Below are 17,636 nucleotides of genomic sequence, written 5' to 3'. Positions count from 1 at the left end.
GACTCGTCAGAATTGCCAGTGACATTGCCTGCAGGACTATTGGCATTCCTGGGGAAGGAGGAAATTGACACTGAGGGAGTTGGTGGGGTGGTTTGCGTGAGCTTGGTTACAAGAGGAAGGGATTTACTGGTCAGTGGACTGCTTCCGCTGTCACCCAAAGTTTTTGAACTTGTCACTGACTTATTATGAATGCGCTGCAGGTGACGTATAAGGGAGGATGTTCCGAGGTGGTTAACGTCCTTACCCCTACTTATTACAGCTTGACAAAGGGAACACACGGCTTGACACCTGTTGTCCGCATTTCTGTTGAAATAGTTCCACACCGAAGAGCTGATTTTTTTGGTATTTTCACCAGGCATGTCAACGGCCATATTCCTCCCACGGACAACAGGTGTCTCCCCGGGTGCCTGACTTAAACAAACCACCTCACCATCAGAATCCTCCTGGTCAATTTCCTCCCCAGCGCCAGCAACACCCATATCCTCCTCATCCTGGTGTACTTCAACACTGACATCTTCAATCTGACTATCAGGAACTGGACTGCGGGTGCTCCTTCCAGCACTTGCAGGGGGGCGTGCAAATGGTGGAAGGCGCATGCTCTTCACGTCCAGTGTTGGGAAGGTCAGGCATCGCAACCGACACAATTGGACTCTCCTTGTGGATTTGGGATTTCGAAGAACGCACAGTTCTTTGCGGTGCTACTGCTTTTGCCAGCTTGAGTCTTTTCATTTTTCTAGCGAGAGGCTGAGTGCCTCCATCCTCATGTGAAGCTGAACCACTAGCCATGAACATAGGCCAGGGCCTCAGCCGTTCCTTGCCACTCCGTGTGGTAAATGGCATATTGGCAAGTTTACGCTTCTCCTCCGACAATTTTATTTTAGGTTTTGGAGTCCTTTTTTTACTGATATTTGGTGTTTTGGATTTGACATGCTCTGTACTATGACATTGGGCATCGGCCTTGGCAGACGACGTTGCTGGCATTTCATCGTCTCGGCCATGACTAGTGGCAGCAGCTTCAGCACGAGGTGGAAGTGGATCTTGATCTTTCCCTAATTTTGGAACCTCAACATTTTTGTTCTCCATATTTTAATAGGCACAACTAAAAGGCACCTCAGGTAAACAATGGAGATGGATGGATACTAGTATACAATTATGGACGGACTGCCGAGTGCCGACACAGAGGTAGCTACAGCCGTGAACTACCGTACTGTGTCTGCTGCTAATATAGACTGGTTGATAAAGAGATGTCGTAGTATGTATGTATGAAGAAGAAAGAAAAAAAAAAAAAACACGGTTAGGTGGTATACAATTATGGACGGACTGCCGAGTGCCGACACAGAGGTAGCCACAGCCGTGAACTACCGTACTGTACTGTGTCTGCTGCTAATATAGACTGGTTGATAAAGAGATGTAGTAGTATGTATGTATAAAGAAGAAAGAAAAAAAAACCACGGGTAGGTGGTATACAATTATGGATGGACTGCCGAGTGCCGACACAGAGGTAGCTACAGCCGTGAACTACCGTACTGTGTCTGCTGCGACTGGATGATAAATAATGATATAAAAAATATATATATATCACTACTGCAGCCGGACAGGTATATATATTATATAATGACGGACCTGCTGGACACTGTCTGTCAGCAGAATGAGTTTTTTATAGAATAAAAAAAAAAACACCACACAAGTGAAGTCACACGACGAGTGTTTAACTTTTTCAGGCAATCACAATATAGTATACTACTAACTATACTGGTGGTCAGTGTGGTCAGGTCACTGGTCAGTCACACTGGCAGTGGCACTCCTGCAGCAAAAGTGTGCACTGTTTAATTTTAATATAATATGTACTCCTGGCTCCTGCTATAACCTATAACTGGCACTGCAGTGCTCCCCAGTCTCCCCCACAATTATAAGCTGTGTGAGCTGAGCACAGTCAGATATATAATATATACATAGATGATGCAGCACACTGGGCTGAGCAGTGCACACAGATATGGTATGTGACTGTCTTGTACTCCTGGCTCCTGCTATAACCTATAACTGGCACTGCAGTGCTCGCCAGTCTCCCCCACAATTATAAGCTGTGTGAGCTGAGCACAGTCAGATATATAATATATACATAGATGATGCAGGCATGCAGCACACTGGGCTGAGCAGTGCACACAGATATGGTATGTGACTGAGTCACTGTGTGTACCGTTTTTTTCAGGCAGAGAACGGATATATTAAATAAAACAACTGCACTGCTGGTGGTCACTGTGGTCAGTCACTAAACTCTGCACTCTCTTCTACAGTATCAGCCTCAGGTCAATCTCTCTCTCTCTCTCCTAATCTAAATGGAGAGGACGCCAGCCACGTCCTCTCCCTATCAATCTCAATGCACGTGTGAAAATGGCGGCGACGCGCGGCTCCTTATATAGAATCCGAGTCTCGCGAGAATCCGACAGCGTCATGATGACGTTCGGGCGCGCTCGGGTTAACCGAGCAAGGCGGGAAGATCCGAGTCGCTCGGACCCGTGAAAAAAAACATGAAGTTCGTGCGGGTTCGGATTCAGAGAAACCGAACCCGCTCATCTCTAATTGGTACATCCTGTCATTGTGTGCAGATTGCATGTGACTCTGAATCAGGCCAACACTTTTACCATCTGCGCATGCTAACATATACATTGGTACATCCTGGCATTGTGTGCAGATTGCATGTGACTCTGAATCAGGCCCACACTTTCACCATCTGTGCATGCTAACATATACATTGGTACATCCTGTCATTGTGTGCAGATTGCATGTGACTCTGAATCAGGCCAACACTTTTACCATCTGCGCATGCTAACATATACATTGGTACATCCTGTCATTGTGTGCAGATTGCATGTGACTCTGAATCAGGCCAACACTTTTACCATCTGCGCATGCTAACATATACATTGGTACATCCTGGCATTGTGTGCAGATTGCATGTGGCTCTGAATCAGGCTCACACTTTTACCATCCGTGCATGCTAACATATACATTGGTACATCCTGGCATTGTGTGCAGATTGCATGTGACTCTGAATCAGGCCCACACTTTTACCATCCGTGCATGCTAACATATACATTGGTACATCCTGACATTGTGTGCAGATTGCATGCATACTGCTCAAGAAGAACTAACATATTACACCATATTTTAATGTATTTTCTCACTTGGATTTATTTATTGTATTCAAAAAAGATTGTCATCATTGTGTCTCAACCTTCAAGTGTACATTATATACAGATGTGCCCTAATACACCTAGCATCAATGCGCCACGTGGCATTAGACTCCTGGCACTAGTGAGCGGCACCAAGGTTGTAACAACTTCTTCTTTAAAATTGCACCTTATTTGCACCATAGACTCCGCTAAACATCATCTAATTTATACCAAATACGCCACACTGTAACTTTAGCTGCACGGGAATTAGTTTTAAATATGTACAAAGTCACAGATGAAGTACTTGGTGTGACAAAAAAACTGCAGCCGCTGCATCATAGCACTTAGAAACATAGAAACATAAATGTTGACGGCAGGTAAGATCAACTTGGCCCAACTAGTCTGCCCCTTTTTATCCTTTAGGCATACCTCCCAACTTTTGTCTACTATAAGGAGGACACCTGCGAGCCTGACGAAAAGGGAGCATGGCCTATGGAAAAGGGGCATGGCTTCATAGGAGGGCCCGCGATCGCAAGCCATGCCCTGTTTTCATCACTGAGCGGGCATGGCCAGCACTATGTGAGCAGATGGCATGCCCCCTCTGCTCCTGACTCCACTGAATAGACGTTGTGCGCATGCGCACAGCGTCTATTAACCGCTGCTCTGTTAAGCAGAGCAGCGAGTGCAGGAGACTCCCAACTGCCCCCCCCCCCACCTCAGTGCACTGCGGCCCGCGGGTGGGACAGAGGGACAGTCCCCCCAAAAATCGGGACAGTTGGGAGGTATGCTTTAGGTAATCTCAACCTTTTTTTAACTTTACTTATTTTCAAGGATATGCATATGCCTATCCCAAGCATGTTTAAATTACTCTACTGTATTAGCCTTTGCCACCTTTGATGGGAGGCTATTCCACTTATCCACAACCCTATCTGTGAAGTCATTTTTACTTAAATATCCCCAGAACCTACCTCCCTCCAGCTTCAGTGCATGTCCTTGTATTCTAATACTTCTCTTCATTTGAAGAGTGTTTCCCTCCTGTACTTTGTTAAAACTCTTGTTACTGTATATTTGAAAGTTTGTATCATGTCCTCCTTTTACCTTCTCTGCTCCAAACTATACATGTTAAAATCTTTTAGTCTTTCTGGGTAAGTTTTGTGATGAAAGGCATGCACCATTTCAGTTGCCCTTCTTTGTACACTCTCTTATATACAGATATACAGATACAGACTCACACTCAGGTATGCAAGTGTTGCATATCACATTAATCAGTGCAATCTCATAATGCAGTTTTGCCACATCCGATTGTGACTAAGGGGGTAATTCAAACCTGATCGCATGCTAGCTTTTTTTGCTGAGCTGTGATCAAGTCAGAACTGCGCATGCGTATGCACCGCAATGCATAGGAACATCGCTCAGGTACAAAGTGGATCATTGCTGTGCAATGGGATTTACGAAGAATCCATTCGCACTGCCGATCGCAAGGAGATTGACAGGAAGAGGGCATCTGTGGGTGGCAACTGACCATTTTCATGGGGTGGTTGGAAAAATGCAGGAGTGTCCAAGCGTTTGCAGGGCGGGTGTCTGACATAAATTCCAATCCTGGACAGGCTGAAGTGATCGCAGAGGCTGAGTAAGTCTTGGACTACTCAGAAACTGCAAAAGATCTTTTTGTACCGCTCGGCTGCACATGCGATCACACACTTGCACAGCTAAAATACACTCCCCTGTAGGCGGCGACTATCTGATCGCAGCGCTACAAAAAAACTGCTAGCAAGCGATCAGATCTGAATTAGGCTCTAAGACGCACATTCAAGTGTGCCAAGAAGAGCTGTTTGGCTCAACTGCAGCAATAATGTATGAGGACCAGGGACTGGCTGACAACTTTCAGCCTGGCGGGGGGGGGGGGGGGGGGGATACAAGCATGTGGCCCTGGTTTTTCTACCAGCAAACAGCAATGGAAAATGAGTGTAATTAAAATCCAGGAATGGTTTACCTAATGATTACCCAATCAAATCCCTCCCAGTACCCCCCACGTGAGCAGAGGGACCTCCTACACATAGTCTTGACATAGTCCCGGGTCCTAAACAGAAGTCCTGACATCGCAAAGGGCAGAGATGACCTTTGCGATTCTAATTGCATATATAAGTACTGTGGCAAGATTTTGCTAAGCATGTAGCAGCAATTGAACATGGGTCCAATCCACGTTTTCGTTTAGGTCAGGAACGAGCTGCAGCTAAGTTGATAACTAGCACCTGTTAGCTGTCTTTAATAATGTTGTCTGTACACAGGTACACTGCTTCTGATGCTGGACTAGCTAGCCAGGTGATACGCTGAGGGTTTGGAGTTATGCCAGGAGCCATTAAAGACTGTAGCATTGTGATTGTCAAACACGTGGAATGTTATGCTGAGACCTGTAACCTGCAGCAGACTCCTCTTACACCTTGTGAGTGACCTAACTGTTGGAGAATAATGATCCCTGTCACATTTGGTGCCTGAACAAGGACCACATTGCTTTACACTTGGGAAACTGAATGAAACCAAGCAAGGGTTGCAGCTGGTACCTAAGCCCAGAATCCAGGTCCCTGTGGTCAAACCCAACAACCCACTTCCAGCTGTGTGTTTTGAGTGCATTGAGTCCAGTCATATAAGCAGAGACTGTCCAAAGTAGGGTAATCTGATGGATTGCAGTGCAGGGCAAACCACTCAACCTGTTATTAGCATGGCAGCTGAAAGCATTTCCACAGCTGAAACAGGCCTGTTTCATTTGATGGTGCATATTGAAGGCTGAGAGGTTTGGGCCTTAGTGTTTACTGGTAGTACATTGACCATCATCTCTGCTAACTTGGTTCCTTCTGGGGCTGACCAGGTGTTACCCCTTTAAAGGTGCTATGCATACATTGGGATATAGAAGAATGCCCATGAGTTAACCTGCCAGTAGTGATAAAAGGGCAACCAGTGAAAATGGTAGCTGTGGAAACCTCCAGACCTCCTTATATGCTGATTTTAGGCTGTGACTTACCACTAGTACAAGAGGTGATTAGCTGGCATGGCATCGGTGGGCAGACAGAGGTAGAAGGTCCCAAGGAACCATGATCTACAGGATGCCATAGCCCTGTGACTGTAAACCTCTCTTGGCCAGTCAGCAGCAGGCAGACAATGAGACTGAGACATCTTGGTCTCCCATTAGTGAAAGATTGTCTTTACAGGACTTTGAACAAGACTAACAGAATGATGGCAATTTGATAAATGCCTTTCAAAGTGTTGTAGAGGTAAATGGTAAGGTAATTACTGCTTTTCCACCAGAAGCGGTAACATACTTTGTATAGAAAAATGATATATTATACTGTGTTACTTATTTGCAGGGTAAAAGGATAGACCAGTTGTTGGTTCCCCTAAAACACAAGAAGTTGGTAATGAGGGCAGTTCACACTCATCTGTGTGGTGGACATTTAAGGGAGGAGAAATATATCCAGTGTATACAGTTAAGGTTCTTTTGGCCAGGCAATAAAGAAATATTGACAAGAATGTCCAGTGTGTCAGAAAACAGCTCCCCGGCCAGAATTTAGGGCACCCATGGTTCCCCTCCCTACCTCTCCATGCCTTTGGGTGAATTGGTATGGATTTGATAGGGCCAGTGGATGGATCTGCTCATGGGCATCAGTATATATTGGTAGTGGTTGACTATGCCACCAGATACCCGGAGGTCATACCACTACGTAATATGAAGTTAGTAGTATTGGCCATGAATAAATAATTCTGTGGACCTGGTTAGGAATTCCAAAAGAGGTCCTGATGGACCAGGGTACTCCTGTTTTTTCAAAATTATTGAAAGATGTTTTTTGTCTGTTAGGGGTGGATCGAATTACTACTTCAGTTTACCACCCACAGACATATGGCCTGGTTGAATGCTTTAACTGAACCCTTAAGCAATTGATAAAAATTGTGGTGTCTCAGGAGAAGCGTTATTGAGACCTACTCCTACCCTATCTGATGTTTGTAGTTTGAGATGTACTCCAAGCCTCTATGGGGTTTAGCCCCTTCAAACTTCTCTATGGTAGACAACCCAGGGAAATTTTAGAACTGGTAAAGAAGTGTGGGAGTAGCAGCCACCCCAAGTGCCTAACATTGTTCAATTTGTGATCCAACTGTATGACATTTAAGGCAAATTGAGCCACTTCTGAATGAACACATGAACAGGGCTTAACAGTACCAAAAACGTAGTTATGACGTTACTGCAGTTAACTGGTCGTTTAAACCAGGAGATAAGGTACTGGTTCTTGTACCCACCACTGAAAGTAAAATGTATGCTCAGTGGTGAGGCCCTTATGAGATCGGGTGTGTCTAGCACTGCCTATTGACATTCATTTCCATTCCATATTCAACTTACCTATATGGGGAACCTTCCCAGGTAGACATCATCTTCAGTCGGTATTCACTATTCATATAGGATATCACATGGTCCAGAAGACACCTGTTTGTGTAGGAATATAACCAGTCATCATCATACAACAGAGGTTCATTTAGACTTGTGTCACCTCCGTCCCTCCACGTATCTCTGCCACACCACCATCTCCCACCTGTGTCTCTCAGCCACATCATTATCTCCTCCCTGTGTCTCTCAGCCATACCATCATCTCCTCCGAGTCGTCTCTTAGCCACACCATAATTTCCTCTCTGTATCATTTCTCAGTAACACCATCTCCCCCTACATCTCTCAGTCACACCATCATCTCCTCTCTGAGTCATCTCTCAGCCACACCATCAACTCCAACTTGTGTTGTCTCTCACTCACACAATCATCTCCCATCTGCTTCTCTCTGCCATGCCATCATTTCCCATCTGAATCTCCCACCATCCCCCTAACTTTATGTCTCTCAGCCTTCCCTGTCACTCTGTTCCTCTCAGCCGCCCGCCCTTCACCCTGTGTCTCTCAGCCTCCCATTCTTCACTCTGTGCTTCTTAGCCTCCCATCTGTGTGTCCCACCCTGCACCCCCTTCATTCTCTGCCTCTCTACCTCCCACCTCTTTTTCTCTTAGCCTGCCCCCCTTCACTCTAATCCTCCACTCTGTCTCTCAGCCTGACCCTCTCCTTTACTATGTGCCTCTCAGCCTGCTACTCTTCACCCTGTGCCTCTCAGCCTACCACCATTCACTCTGTGTCTCTCAGCTTGCTTTTACTTCACTCATGCCTCTCAGCCTACCACCCTTCACTCTGTCTCTCAGCCTTCCCCTTCACTCTGTGCCTCTCAGCCTCCCAGATTTTGCTCTGTCTCTCAGCCTTTCCACACCTTTACTCTGTGCCTCTTAGCCTCACCCCTTAACTCTGTGCCTCTCAGCCTCCCAGCCTTCACTTGTGTGCCTCTCAGCCTCACCCATTCACTCTGTGCCTCTCAGCCTCCCACACTTCACTTTCTGCCTTTCAGCCTCTCCCACACTCTGTATCTCAGCCTGCCTCCAACCACCTTCACTCTATCAGCCTGCACCTCCCTTCATTCTGTGTCTCTCAGCATCCTTCCCCACCTCTCTCTCACCTCTCCCCCTTCCGTTCACTGGAAGCTACCCTCACCTCTATGACAGGGAGCCGACAGACACTAGTGAGGCCAGGCAGGTGCCACTTCTCCACAGGGCAGTGAGAAGGGTTGTGATGTGATGCTGGCATTGCGCTCCTGCTTCCCTGCAGCCCTGGCAAGGTGGGAGGTGATGTTAAGGCAGGTCACAGCAGGGTGAAAAGTGTGTGGTGGGCTGTACCTGAATAATTGCACCACTGGCAGGTGTGGCTTTCTACATTAGGGTGTGCTAACTTCAACTTTGTACTCATATTACTATGTACCTTGCACCAGCAAGATTTAATTATAAAGAGGCAGCCCTGACCCCCTGCTCTGACCACAGTCTGTCTATTGTTTTTGTACATTGCCAATGTCACCACTTGATTACAGCCGCTTATAGGGGGTAATTCTGAGTTGATCGCAGCAGCAAGTTTGTTAGCATTTGGGAAAAACCATGTGCACTGCAGGTGGGGCAGATATAACATGTGCAGAGAGAGTTAGATTTGGGTGGGTTATTTTGTTTCTGTGCAGGGTAAATACTGGCTGCTTTATTTTTACACTGCAATTTAGATTTCAGTTTGAATACACCCCACCCAAATTTAACTCTCTCTGCACATGTTATATCTGCCCCCCTGTAGTGCACATGGTTTTGCCCAACTGCTAACAAATTTGCTGCTGCGATTAACTCAGAATTAGGCCCATAGCTCATCCCAGTTGCTAACATTTGGTGTTAAAACTAGCACTCCCAGTTCAGTCACTGGTCTTGCACTTGTACAGATGTAAATAGTCATCTAAACCTGGTTCACAATTTGTAATTTTGATCATGGGACACACTCAGAAATATATCAGGTCATTTTTTTTTATACATCATTAAGTGTGTACATGGGCAGACTAGATGGGCCAAGTGGTCCTTATCTGCAGTCAAATTCTTTGTTTCTATGTTTCTATCTACTTGTTTGTTGCCCCAATTTCTTATTTTTTGTTCAGATTTACACATTAATACATCTTTATTACATAGCTGGTGTGTCGTATTTAGGATGAGCAGATGGGATCTGGTATACAGACGGGCATCTTGTCATTGTAGAATGTATCGTTGAAATATTACATTTGCAAATAAAATCTTACAAAAAATACTGGATGATTAAAGTAAAGGGAATAGATTGCACACAGCTTATACAAGCAGAAAATCATAGCAATGGAAGCAAAAGATTTGACCAGAACAAGTCATTAGTTCAAACATGTTTAATACTATTAGGTTACTGTAGGAAATGCATTTAAAGTTTTATTTAAATGGAACGCAATGCAGTTTTCTGTTGATCTACGTTTATAGCTGTAAAAAGGCAATGCATAAATATCATATAAATAGTTGATGAATGATTACTATGTAAACATGTCATGAAAAATTAGTTAATAATTTAAATCCCAAGCAAGGTTGAACAAGCTATCGGTTAGAGTACTGAAGCTGTTAAGGCAATTAAGATGCAAAATAAGCAGGTCGTGCCCAGCTATTAGCTAAGTGCCTCCCTATAAACTCACAAACAGCACATGTAACTTTCTCCTTCATTGGCAGTATTCCCATTAACAACAGGGACACATTTAGTCATATTTGTAAATAATATTTAAAGGGAAAATATGGCCATATTTTTATGATGGTTTATTTAGAATTTTTTTCTAGTAAATTTGAAGACTGGTCTGCTGTTGGACAATTGTCCTATCTTTAAAAGATAACCATTCTTACCCCCACCACAATCATCCTATATAATAAATAAGAAGGTTCCTCCCCTGGAATTACATAAAGATGGAAGTTGGGAGCATAATTAACCACACATTTTCCATGTATCTGAATACAGCTGCTGCAGCAAACAAAGCAGTCATCTAGTGAATTCAATAGAACATTGGGGGTCATTCCGAGTTGATCGCTCGCTAGCTGTTTTTTGCAGCCGTGCACACGCTATGCCGCCTCCCACTGGGAGTGTAGTTTAGCTTAGCAGAAGTGCGAATGAAAGGATCGCAGAGCTAATACAATTTTTTTTGTGTGCAGTTTTAGAGTAGCTCAAAACCTACTTAGTGCTTGCGATGACTTCAGACTGTTCAGTTCCTGTTTTGACGTCACAAACATACTCTGCGTTCGCCCAGCCACACCTGCGTTTTTCCTGGCATGCCTGCATTTTTTCGAACTCTCCCTGAAAACGGTCAGTTGACACCCAGAAACGCCCACTTCCTGTCAATCACTCTGCGGCCAGCAGTGCGACTGAAAAGCTTCGCTAGACCTTGTGTGAAACTACTTCGACTATTGTGAAAGTACGTAGCACGTGCGCATTGCGCCACATACACATGCGCAGAAGTGCCTTTTTTTGCATCATCGCTGCGCAGTGAACATTTTCAGCTAGTGATCAACTTGGAATGACCCCCATAATCAATAAATTGGACTGATAGAATTGATGTATCCAATGCTGCATCTGCATAAAGATGTGGTATGTCACTTGGATTGGAAGGACCTCTTTATTTGGTGCAAATTCAACACAACATAAATGGGCTGATGCAGAAAATATTTTGTGTTTTTTCACTTGGCCTTCAATAAATAAAAAGGAAAGAATAGGCACTGGGGGAATGACATGATAGGAGCACTGAAGGGAGAGCAGGATACCCACACTACCACCCGGATGGACAACATGACAGGAGGAGGCAGTGGGAAATGAAGAGCCCCCCAAGACAGGAAGTAGCTGGAGAAGTGGTCTCAGAGTGGGAGATCCAAGTTGAAGACAAAGGGGGTATTCAATAAAGTGCTGGTTTTTTTCGACTGGTTGAAAAAACGTCACTAATTCGACACAGGGTATTCAATTGCGGCCATTTTTGCCAGTTTTTTTTTTATTCATTTTCACATCGGATCTGCATGGGCGACAATTGAGCCCAAAACGGGCAAATTTGCCAAAACATGTATCAGCGGCAAATACACATGGTTTTCGCCAGTGCCGGATTATTTCACCAGTCGAAAAAATGGCACAGGCATTGAATAGGTCAAATGTTAATTTGACCTAAAAACTGGCCATTTTTTCGACTAGTCAAAAAAACGTCACTAATTGAATGCACTCCAAAATTGGATTTGCTTTTGGAGATAAAGGGGTATATTTACTATCCACCTGATTTATCATAACAAGATCTGTATTTGGACTTGCTTTTATTTTGACACTGAAGATATTATTAAAAATGATATGTGAGTTAAAAAAAATAATTTTTGTTGTAACTAGTTAAACATTGCACACTATGGGGCTAAGCAAGAGGTCCAAGTAAGTCATCCACAGTTGCATTGCATGCTAGAAAATAAATGCGACTCTTTGCCTGTATGCAGAGTTGGTAACATCTATGCGCCCACGCGACTTCTAGTCTATCGCTTGTGATTATAGCTATCATTACTATCTGCATGCAATTATGCCAGCTCTATGCCGGGTGTAAGAGATCCAACTGACATCAGATTGATCTCCATGTGTGCTCACCTCCAAAATGCACCCAATTCTGCCTTTAAGCCCACAGCAATCCATCAGAACTCTAAAGGTGCATACACACGGTGAGATATTGACTTATGTGCAATTTTGACTATGCGATTTTGACTGCAATATTGACTATGGGCCTAATTCAGACCTAATCGCAGCAGCAAATTTGTTAGCACTTGGGGAAAACCATGTGCAGTGCAGGTGTGGCAGATATAACAGTTGCAGAGAGCGTTAGATTTGGGTGGGTTATATTGTTTCTGTGAAGGGTAAATACTGGCTGCTTTATTTTTACACTGCAATTTAGATTTCAGTTTGAACACACCCCGCCCAAATCTAACTCTCTTTGCACATGTTATATCTGAACCCCCTCCCCCCCCCCCCCCTCACCCCCCCCCCCCCCCGCAGTGCACATAGCTTTTCCTATGGTTTTGCTGCAATTAGGTCTGAATTAGGCCACATGTGTGTTTGTGATTTTGTCTACGCGCGATTTTGGCTATGGCCAATTTTGACTATACTTTGTACTAGATAGTCAAAATTGACTTGCTAGCACAGTCTATTTTTTCTTGTGATACCGACCTTGCGGGGCCGTGCATCGGTATCGCAATCTGTGTACACACAGTGCGATATGTGCTAACTTTTATTGCGATTTTGACGATATAGTAAAAATTGCAAGGATATATGCACCTTCAGACTGTGTGCAAGTGCCCCATTTCTGCCAATTATCTCCACTCAGCTGCAAGCATACTGGATTAAAGGGGGTGCAAGGGGGCACATTCTTTGGGCCTAACTTTCTCTCTGCCACCCCCTTCTTTGGTCCATTATCTCAGCTGTGAAGGTGGAGAGAAGAGGGAGGGGACTACATGGTACAGTCCATATAGACAAAAACAGTGAAACTACTGGCGTCCCAAGATTCACATAACACCAATATACCTCAAAGTTCATAGTGTATAGCTCACTTTTACAATAATGTGATTCTTTTCCAATTGTGGTATTCTCTGGGCTGGTTTTCTTCACAATAAATTAAAAAATGGCACAGTACCTCAAAGAAATACGTACAGTATATTAACATCAGAAAAATATGTATAAAAATGTTTTATTTCAGTGAAGATACCTTACATACCAAGAAAGATTTTTTCTACTTTATGAGGTAAAACCATGGATCCAGGTTTATGTTCAAGTTTGCGTCATAGTCATTAAAAAATGCTCAACTTCATCATCAACATATTAAAAACTTTGCGATCAGGGGCAGATTGGCCATAGGGCTCGCTAGGAAGATTCCAGATAGGCCGACATGTCTGTGGGTCCTGTATTGTGTGTTGTCATGTGGCCCCACCCCATCTTTAAATATGTAAAGGGACATTACAAAGAATTATCAGAGGAATTATTTATTAAAAGAACTCTGCATAGGGCACAAGGTCACTCGCTGAGGTTAGAGGAGAGAAAATTCCATACACAACGTAGGAAAGGGTTCTTCACTGTTAGGGCAATAAGGATTTGGAATTCCCTGCCTGAGAAGGTAGTTATGGTGGACTCTGTGCATGCATTTAAAAACTGGTTGGATAGATTTCTGGCAAATAGATATCCAAGGTTATAGCATTTAAAATTATGCACATTGATAATCTGGAAGGAACATAATTTACAGTGGTTAACTAGACATAAAACATTTCAACAGGGAAAATTATAATGAACTTGGCTTAATACAGAATACAGTTTGATCCCAATGGGCATTTTGCCTCTTTTCAACCTCAATAGCTATGTTGCTATGTTACATGACAGGCAGCCCACTGCATTCAGTACACTGCATTGCCCCGTTCATTCTGTTATTCCGTTATTCCGGTTCTGCAGTACAGCATCCAGTGATTCTGCCATGGCTACACGGTATGTTATACCTCTTCTGCTACCCATTGTTGGACTATATTGCACTCAGTACCTTGTCTCCTGTGTATACATTACACTGGGTGTACATCCTCTAGCGTTTCCCCTCTAGTGCTGGAGTGGGAGGCGGATACTGATGGCACAGTTCCTCCTGCAGTGGAGAGGGAGAGACAGTTCCTCCTGCAGTGAAGAGGGAGAGATGGTTCATGCTGCATCGTGTGTCGCACTGCCTGAATGGGACGGAGAGCAGTGGGCCAGTGCAATATTCCTTCCAATGGGAGTCAGTCTGCATGGCTGTGCAGCCTTCCATCTCATACTGTCAGAGTCACTACCTTACCACAGCTGCACGATGTATAGCGATAAGTACCAACCTTTCACTGTACCTGCCTGTCATATATATGAGTGAGTTACTGCTGCTGCAGGACATCTTCTGCATTAACAAGTGTTGTCTTCGTATGTTACTAAACCAGCGTTCTGGTTAGCTATCAATTGTGTGGATTAACATCACTATCAAACACCGCAACACTCTGCCAACACCCATGTTGGGCCACTTCTACAAAATTTTACAGGGCCATTTTTAGTTCTCAATCTGCCCCTGGTCTGCTGCAAAATACGCAAGGAAGGCTGCAATTGCGTACAATAAGGCCCTATGAAGAGGGATCTTGCCCCCCCTAACAGACCCCACCCCCTAATTAGATAGCACCCCCATTAGGGCTGCTTCTATCAAATTCCTGGGGCTGGTTTTACATCCCAGTCCGCCCCTGATAGCGACTATTATTTTTTCTTTGTCGAAGACTGGTGATCATCACATAAACAGGGGCTTGTGCTTGCATTAGGGGTTGGTTTATACAGTGATCATTAACTTTTTTCGCATACCTTTTTATGTAGAGGTACTCTCATTGAGTCTTTTATTTACCGTGTGATCATACATTGATATAACAGGATCAGCAGTGTTATATCTGTAATGGGCGTAGTGTGTGGGGTGGAACATTACAATATTGACGCATTCACAGAGGAAAAGTATGTCTATTAAAAAATCTGCTTATGTCCTAAAACAAAGTAATTTACCCTAATATACCAATTTAAAATACATCAATCAAGCATTTAAATCGGTGTATTACTTAGACAGCAGATAGTTTTAATGAATTGTAAAAACTGCTATAAAGCAGCAGGTGTATAACTGAAATAGCAAAGGGCAATGTCTGTTGCAAAATCATACAATGTTTCTATGCCAAACAATATTTAACTTTTTTAATACTGTTTTGTGGATCTTTTTTATTTTATTACAGTGATTTTCTTTTTCTCGTATCTCTGAAAAAGAAGAAAAAAAATCATATGGTCCCTGCTAAGAAATGCAAAACATGCTATTTGATGTTAGTAATACATTTATTTGAATAATTACCACATAACAGGTGGTAATCTATCAAGTAAGCATAATCTAATTGCATACATTTGCATAAAACAGTTTCATCTAGAAAATATGCTCATCTATTTATAAATTTGATACACAAATGACAGGCCCTGCAACTGTTTAGGAAATTATGCATGGCTCTATCCTACAGACACTTGAAAAAAAAATAGTCTTAATGTTTAATTTAATGTACATATAGCCTCAGTGCTGAGTTTTTGCTGGAGAGCAGAGCCATATGTGAGGCCCTATAAGTAATGGGACAGAAAATAACATGTTAATAATAATATTATTTTATTTTTTTACTACAGTATTTATTAGTATGATGCATTATGTAACACCCAGGGGTTGGCAGGTGTGTCTAAATGGTTTTAAGAGGTATCACAGATGTTATGTGGCTATGTGATGGACCCTTTCCCTATGGTGTTGTCCCCATAACTTGTTTCTGATACCTAGTTCAGAGAGGTAGGATAGATTGATACGCAACAGGAATGCAGTGACAGCAATCTCCAACAGGAAACAACTTTTATTGAGCTGCAAAGACTCTAGATTGAAGATGGTGATTGGTTAATTAGCAAAATAAGACAATCACAAGGATAATGAACAATTAAAGAGGGCAAGAAAAATTTAAGTTTGACTACAGCTCATGAAACACCGGATCATTCAACAATTATATGGCTCAATCAATCTAATCACAAATACAGGTTGAGTATCCCATATCCATATATTCCGAAATACGGAATATTCCGAAATACGGACTTTTTTGAGTGAGAGTGAGATAGTGAAACCTTTGTTTTTTGATGTCTCAATGTACACAAACTTTGTTTAATACACAAAGTTATTAAAAATATTGTATTAAATGACCTTCAGGCTGTGTGTATAAGGTGTATATGAAACATAAATGAATTGTGTGTATGTACACACACTTTGTTTAATGCACAAAGTTATAAAAAATATTGGCTAAAATGACCTTCAGGCTGTGTGTATAAGGTGTGTATGTAACATAAATGCATTCTGTGCTTATATTTAGGTCCCATCACCATGATATCTCATTATGGTATGTAATTATTCCAAAATGCGGAAAAATCCCATATCCAAAGTACCTCTGGTCCCAAGCATTTTGGATAAGGGAGACTCAACCTGTATATACAAATTCCAACAACAAAATAATAATGAGGATGGTGAAGAGTGATGAAAAAATACTATCTCAATCAGAGGCGTCACCGGGTGTGGTGACACCCGCTGCGCGCCCCTGATCTCCTGCCGCGATCGCTGCAAAAAAGGTGTGGCCTTGTACTTAGGGGGCGTGGCTTCGCGGGGATCCCGGAATCGTCACTCTGGGGCCGTGCCCAGCATCTCCGAGGATGCTGGGCTTCCCCCAGAGCCAGTCTCCGTCCGCTGTCGGCTCCTCTTCTGTGACAGGAGCCGGGTGCTGTAGGAGACTTTCTCACTGCAGCACCTGGTTCCTGTCAGTGCGGAGGAGCTGACATTTGGTGTCACCCTCCTCCAGGCGTCACACCCGGATGCGGGCCGCACCCCCCACACCCGCCTTGTGACGCCACTGATCTCAACTACAATTTCTATATTTCTAACTTTCCCTTACAATGTTCCAATCTTCACAGGCCAATTACATTGGAGCTTTTTTTTTATCCTGAAGTGCCATAGTTTTGCAATGGGGCTGTGGCAAACTGTTCTTGCACACAGGGGATATGGATCCTACAGTGCCATAATATTGCAATGGGGTTGTTACAACACTGGTAAAGATCATTTTACTCCTGGTCTATATTAGCAAAAGGTCACTGTTCTCTAGGGTATTGTAAAAAAATGAAGATATTGAAGGTATCGCAAAGATTCTCTAACAATAGAACTTTCTTTTTAGTAGTTATTCCTGGGACCAATGACTCAGTCTTTACTCCTTAAATAAGCTGATTGTCTCTCTTACAGTATGTGTCTTGAACAAATAATGCCTCTGCAGTGGTCAACTATACTCAAACTTAGGATCACTCTGTGGGGTTCTTTATTAAGGGCCTGATCATACCCCTCTTTTCCACGCGGTCATGAGCAGGATACCCAAGGTGCTTCACTGGGTAATAGCTGGCCTTTTAATACCAAAAAGAGGTACCATAACCCCACTGGCACAAAT

Source organism: Pseudophryne corroboree, chromosome 1 (assembly GCF_028390025.1).
Source record: "Pseudophryne corroboree isolate aPseCor3 chromosome 1, aPseCor3.hap2, whole genome shotgun sequence".
In the NCBI taxonomy this organism is placed as follows: Eukaryota; Metazoa; Chordata; class Amphibia; order Anura; family Myobatrachidae; genus Pseudophryne; species Pseudophryne corroboree.
This window is presented reverse-complemented; position numbering follows the sequence as displayed.